Consider the following 5,997-nt stretch of genomic DNA (forward strand, 5'->3'; position numbering starts at 1 on the left):
AAAGGTTTCTATTTCATTCACCGCTGTTTCCTCAGCACCTTGAACAGCAGCCAGCACTCGGCTCGCAATCTCTAAATATTTATCGAATTTAGTTATTAGCTGATCGAGGTGTACACATTTCCTGAGCCCTCACCACATGCCAGCCAGGGTGCTGGGTTATCTCGTTTTGATACGAAAACCCTCTAAGGTAAGGATTGGTATCCTCCTCTGTTCTTCAGGTAAAGAAACAGAAGAGATTAAGCTACTTGCTGAAGATCACACATCTCTTAAGAGGGCAACACAGGGTCCTTTCTCAGGTGACTCAACCCCAGAGTTTATTTCCTTAGAGCAGGCGTCCTCAAACTACAGCCCGTGGGCCACATGCGGGCCGCCTAGCACATCTTTCTGGCCCTCTGGGTGTTTTTGCCGCCGCTGCCCGTCCTGCTTAGCAGCCGACTCGTCCCGGGCCCACAGTGCGCACTCTCCAACGGTCTGAGGGACAGTGAGCTGGCCCCCTGTTTAAAAAGTTTGAGGACCCCTACCTTAGAGCAATGATTCCCTTAGAGAGGATGTGCCTCCTGTGTCCCAGGCATGGTGACAGGCACTGAGATACACAGATGCGGAAAACACAACCCCTGTCCTCAGTCGTCTCTAGTCCATGGAAGAAACAGGCAAGTCGGCGGGCAGTTATGACGTGAGTCACTGCAGGGAGAGATGAGGGGTAAACCAGCCTTGAGAAATCAGGGGAGGCTTCTCAGAAGAGGTGACATCTGGGTTAAGTCCTGAGGGACCAATATTAATGAGTCATGGAAAGTTCTAGCAACACGTGCCAAGTTCCAGATGAGAAAGAGCTGGAAGCTGACTGTGGCTGAGGGCAGAGTAGGGCAGGAGACTGGAGAGCGAGCAGCGGGAGATGAGGCTCATTGGCTCAGCAGCGGTCAGTCCTAGAGGCCCTCAAGTTGGACAGAGGAGTGGGGACTTTATCCTGAGAACCAGGAAGGGGCCTTGCAGGGTTTCAAGCTCTCTGGCCACAGTGCTGAACAGGAACCAAAAGGTGCTACTGCCCTGGTCCACGCAGGGAACACTGGTTGTTCAAACGGGGCCAGCGCTGTGGGGTGGGGAATTGGTGGGCGGCCACAAAAGAGAGTCGCAGGGCAATGAAACGTGGGGACAGGACCCTCGGGATATCTGAAACAGGAGGCAGGCAGGAGAGCAATTGGTTTTCTAAAAGGTTGGTGAGAACAGACATGTAATAAAAGGATATAATAAGAAATAGCCATCACTGGTGAAATGTTGCGGCCCCACCCAGCTCCCAACCTGTGGGTGGCCTCACTCAGGTGTGAAGGGGACAGGGAAGACAAAATAAGGATGCATCCTCTACTGTCATCTTCCCCACTGGGGGCTGTGGCTTTCCACAGTCGATGTGGCCCTGGGAATGCCCTGCTCATTCATCCTGGTGTCATAGTGCAGGGAGTAGTTGAGGCAGGCCCACGAGGACATTAGCTACTTCTCCCCACGGGGCCAGGTCCCTAAGATAGGGGCCGCCACAGAGGATAAGGAGATTGATAGGAGATAGAGAGAAATAAAAGAACACACAGAGTCTAAGGTATAGTTTATAGTTTTATATGAAAAGATCAGATATAACACAGCGGGGTACTCAGGAGACTGGCGTATCCCCACGAACGTCCAGCAATATGGTTAGATTCGTACAGGTTTTTATAATCACAGACATCAATTACCAGTTGTCAGGGTAACATAGTTGCATATCAGAGAATGCAGTTGCTAGGGGAGACAGGTAGTGTGTTGGGGTTCAAAAGTCCTCTCAAAAGGCTTCTATCTATCTAGGTGAACAAACAGGTACAAAGTCTTTCAGGGGCTAAGTTCTAAGAGGTAGTTGTCAATTAACAAAGATATATCAAAAGAGGTATAGTGACTCTTTATTTCTTTGATTTGTTATAGTGGAGTTAAAGGTAGACAGACAGGACAGAGCAGGAAGCCCATCTCTATAAAACAGGTTGTTTATAACCACCGGGCGCATGTCTGGGCAAAAGGCACTCATTGTCTCCGGCTCCCGTCCTGTGGGCCATATTCACCTTGCCTTGGGTCTTTCAAGACACAGGGAAGCTCACAGATTTTGAGATACTGGGAAGCCTTCCTGGGAAACATCCCTACCAGAGATCTGAGAGCTCTCCCATGATACCAGCCTCTAATAAGCAAACCATTGAGTTCACACATTCCTTCAGGGCAAAACCCTGCAAACTCCTGTTTCTGTCTTTAATGTAGCAATATTGGGTTATACAATAAAATAATGATCTTATGAGCCACATCTCATCAATTCCTCAGTCATATTTTCCAACATCAGAGGCCTGTGAATTTGCTCTCTTCTGTGCCTTTCAAGGCACCTGGCTCTCGGGGTGGTCATGGGGATGGGGTCAGCCACGTCCTGCAACAACACAACTAGACTGATGACACTCTGTGGGCAGCTACATGCTTCCATCAGGAATAGGAGTGCTGCGAGAACAACTCCACTGCAGGTTACATGCAGCTCCTGGTGCACCTGCTACACCCAGGGCATGCTGGGATTGAACACCCTGGCATAAGAAGCTGCTGTGCATGGCCCCTCCTTGCTCCACTGCCACTATGCTTTTATCCAAGTGGCTCAGTTTTTTGGTTTCCACCTTTCCTCAAGCAGAGGATCCCCCTCCAGGTACAGGGCGGAGGTTGGCCAGGTATAAGAAAACTCCAAAGTGTTCTATGTGCGTGGCAGACCTTGGCTAGGCCTGGAAGATAACCTTGCCCCCGCTGCAGGGGCCTCATCCTGGTCACCCTTACAGAGTCGCAATGAAGCTGTGCATATTTGACGTTCACCCGTAACTATTTAACCTGTGGAGAGTGTAGCAGGGCAGCACTGGGGCATTATTAAGAAATTGTCCCTGGAAACCTGAAGTGAGATCAAGAGTTCATTGCTTCATTTTTTCAACCACATGAGTTAACTGTGCTGGGTTTTAGAAGGTGGGACTGGGGACCTGAGAGGATAGGCAAGTTCCACTTTCGAACCTCCCAAATCCTGACATCTCTCCCCTGGCACGGCAACATACCATCAGCAGGAACTGGGAGATTCCAGAAGCCACTTCCATGTAACCTCCTTACTGTGACCCCTCGATGAATGCTGCTGGCAATGTAACCTATGAGCTCCTCGCGCTCAAGGGCAGCTGCAGATGGACGTAGGCGAAAAGGCTCAGGTGCACCCTCCCCCGCCCAAGGTGTGTGCAGGACCACTTCAGCATGTCACTGCGCCAGACAGGGTGGCGGCCACTTGGCTCTCTGTGGGCATGCAGGCGCCCAGAGTTGCCGAAATTTCTGCAATTTTAAGAGGAGCCAAAAATCTGGATTTTCACGTGAATATTTCTGAATTTTTAAAGAGATAACTAAAAACTTTTAAAGATTTTTAGATTAAAAAACAATAACAAAACCAATACCCAAAACTTGACACCATGTGGCTAACTGCTATCTGGACCAAACCACATAGACTTGTGGGTCACGGCCATGGCCCACCAGCTCTGGGGCTCCTCTGTACTGAAGTTTTGCTCTCATACCGTAATCCGTGTTGTAACTCGTGCCCTGGGTGACAGTCATGTCTACCTTTACGACACCACTTCCCCTGTGAGAGGCAAATCACCCACACTTTCTCCCCAGCTGAGCGTGTCCCTGGGACTTTCCCTGTGAGCCCATCCTAGTCCCTGTCCCCACCCACCTCAGGGATGGAGCCTGGGCAGAAAGGAAGAACCTGCACTCCTCTTTTGTTTGCTGCTTTGGTGTCCTCTCCTGCTTTTTCTCTGCAGGCCACACTGTTTCTAGAAACCTTTCCTTTCAGCCACCACCTGCTACGGGTGCCTAACAGTACATTAGCACTCTTGTTTGTAAGGCTCAGCCCTCTGCGATGGCTTCTGTCACATCTGCCAGCCTAGTGACATTGCCGAGAGAGGAAGGAGCTGGTCTGATGTGACCTGGGCTTTGTCACCACACCCCTGTGGCTAGAGATCACAAACTTCCTCCGAGTAGGCATGGAGGTGGCTTGACCAGAGCATCGTCCCTCCTCCCGGCTCTGCCTGCCTCCCCCAAAGCACGTGGTCCCTGATGACAGCGACTGAAACAGAGCCTGGGGCGGACAGCTCTGCTTTCTCACCATCACTCCCCAGCCTTACACCTCCACGGGCCGGTCCCATCCACCACGGCCCGTCTTCCTACCTGATGTCACATGCTAAACGCCCACCCTTTTGCTGGTGTCTACCTGCAGCTTTCAAGAGACTCAGTTCATTTTAGCTTTTAGCCTTCTTGATGGAATTCCTACAAATCTTGCCTTGGGACACTCCTTCCATTCATTTATTCAGCCAGTACTTACTGAGCACCTACTATTTGCCAAGCACAGGCAGTCACTGGGAATAAAACAGTGAAAAATTAGACAAGGTCCTTGATCCCGTGGAGGGTCCGTTCTACTGGTGGAGACAAAAACCAGTAACTGAACAAGTAACACATGCTCTGAAGACCTTGAAACAGGGTGGTGTGACAGAAAGGATGCAGAGAGTCCAGTAGGCAGCTACTTAAACAGGATGATGCCAGAAAGCCCTCACGGAGAGAAGACATTTCAGCTGAAACCTCAACAAAGAGAAGGGGCCAGTCATGCACAAATCCGGAGGAGGAGCAGTTCTGGCAGAGGGACAGCAAAGACAAGGCCCTGGGGCAGGAAGGAGTTTAGCGTGCGAGAGGAACAGAAAGGTCAGATGGCTGAACTTGAGTGAACTTGAGGCTGAGACCAAGTCAGAAGAGGGCAGAGGCCAGAGCCCCCTGGGCTTGCAGGTCAAGGTGACGGCTGGCTCTTGTCCTCAGTGTGTCAGAGGGCTCTGGGCAGGGCCGTGCTGAGGCCCACAGTGATTTAGTCTGAGGTCAGCGGGCCTCTCAATCCTGATGCACGTGTGGCTCTCTCTGGTGCCACAGGCGTCTTGAAGGTGCCCCACTTCCTTCCTCAGTAGCATTTGCACAATCCGAATTGCACTGTCACCCAGGAGCCCAGGCAGGGGTTTACCCCTAGGTCAGTTACCATGGACCAGTGATCCTCTGGCCCCTCTGCTCACCCCCCACTGGGCCTCAGTCTCTGCATCTGTGAAGTGGGCACCTGCAACGGTATGATGCTGGCCTTCCCAGTTCTATCAGCCTAGCTTTAGATTCTGATTGAAGAGGATCCAGGGCAAGCAGGATCCCGGCAAGAAATGAAACTGAAAGTAAATATTCCTCTGGGCTCCAGGGATGCAGGCAGAGGGGGGAGGAGTGGGCGGAAGAGGAGGGAGATTTTTAGAAAGCTGAGTGGGCAGGGGCCCAGTGACCCAGGCTTTCACTTCTCCTAAACACCAGGCGCACCATGTGACGAAGGCAGCCGCAGGGACCAGGGAAAGGGGAAGCGAGGGGGAGCCCAGAGTTTCTCAAGAAGTCAGAGAGGGACAGGCTGAGCCGGGAGGGCTCAGAGGGGCGCCAGGAGGAAGGGGAGCTGAGGCAGTTGGGGACAGGGAGGAGACAGCAGGGCCAGTGGGGCGCCGGCGGGGCAGAGGGAGCCCTCACCCAATGCAGGCCATGTGTCATTAGGAAAGGGGGCAAGACTTAAGAAAGGGAGGAAAGAGGAGAGGGGTGGAAAGTTGGGGTGGGGGTGGCAGTGTGAAAAGAGGGACAGAAGGGGTCAGGGTCGGGCAAGGAGAGGGGAGAATTAGGGGTGAACCGGCTTGGGGCTTGGGTGAGGGGAGCAGCATCAGGGTTGGGAGGAGGGAAGAGGAGAGTTGAGAATTAGGGGGTGGTAGAGCCCTAGCAGTGAGCAGAGGGACCCAGGGTAGAGAAAGGAGAGGAGAGGCGCAGGGGAGGGGACGGGTAGAGGGGAGAGAAGGGTGGGCAAAGGGGTGAGAAAGGAGAGGAGCCGGTGGGACGGGAGGGGAAGGGCGAGGGCTGGGAAGGTGGGGTAGAGAAGAGCGTCGG

Source organism: Microcebus murinus, chromosome 4 (genome assembly GCF_040939455.1).
Source record: "Microcebus murinus isolate Inina chromosome 4, M.murinus_Inina_mat1.0, whole genome shotgun sequence".
Lineage (NCBI taxonomy): Eukaryota > Metazoa > Chordata > Mammalia > Primates > Cheirogaleidae > Microcebus > Microcebus murinus.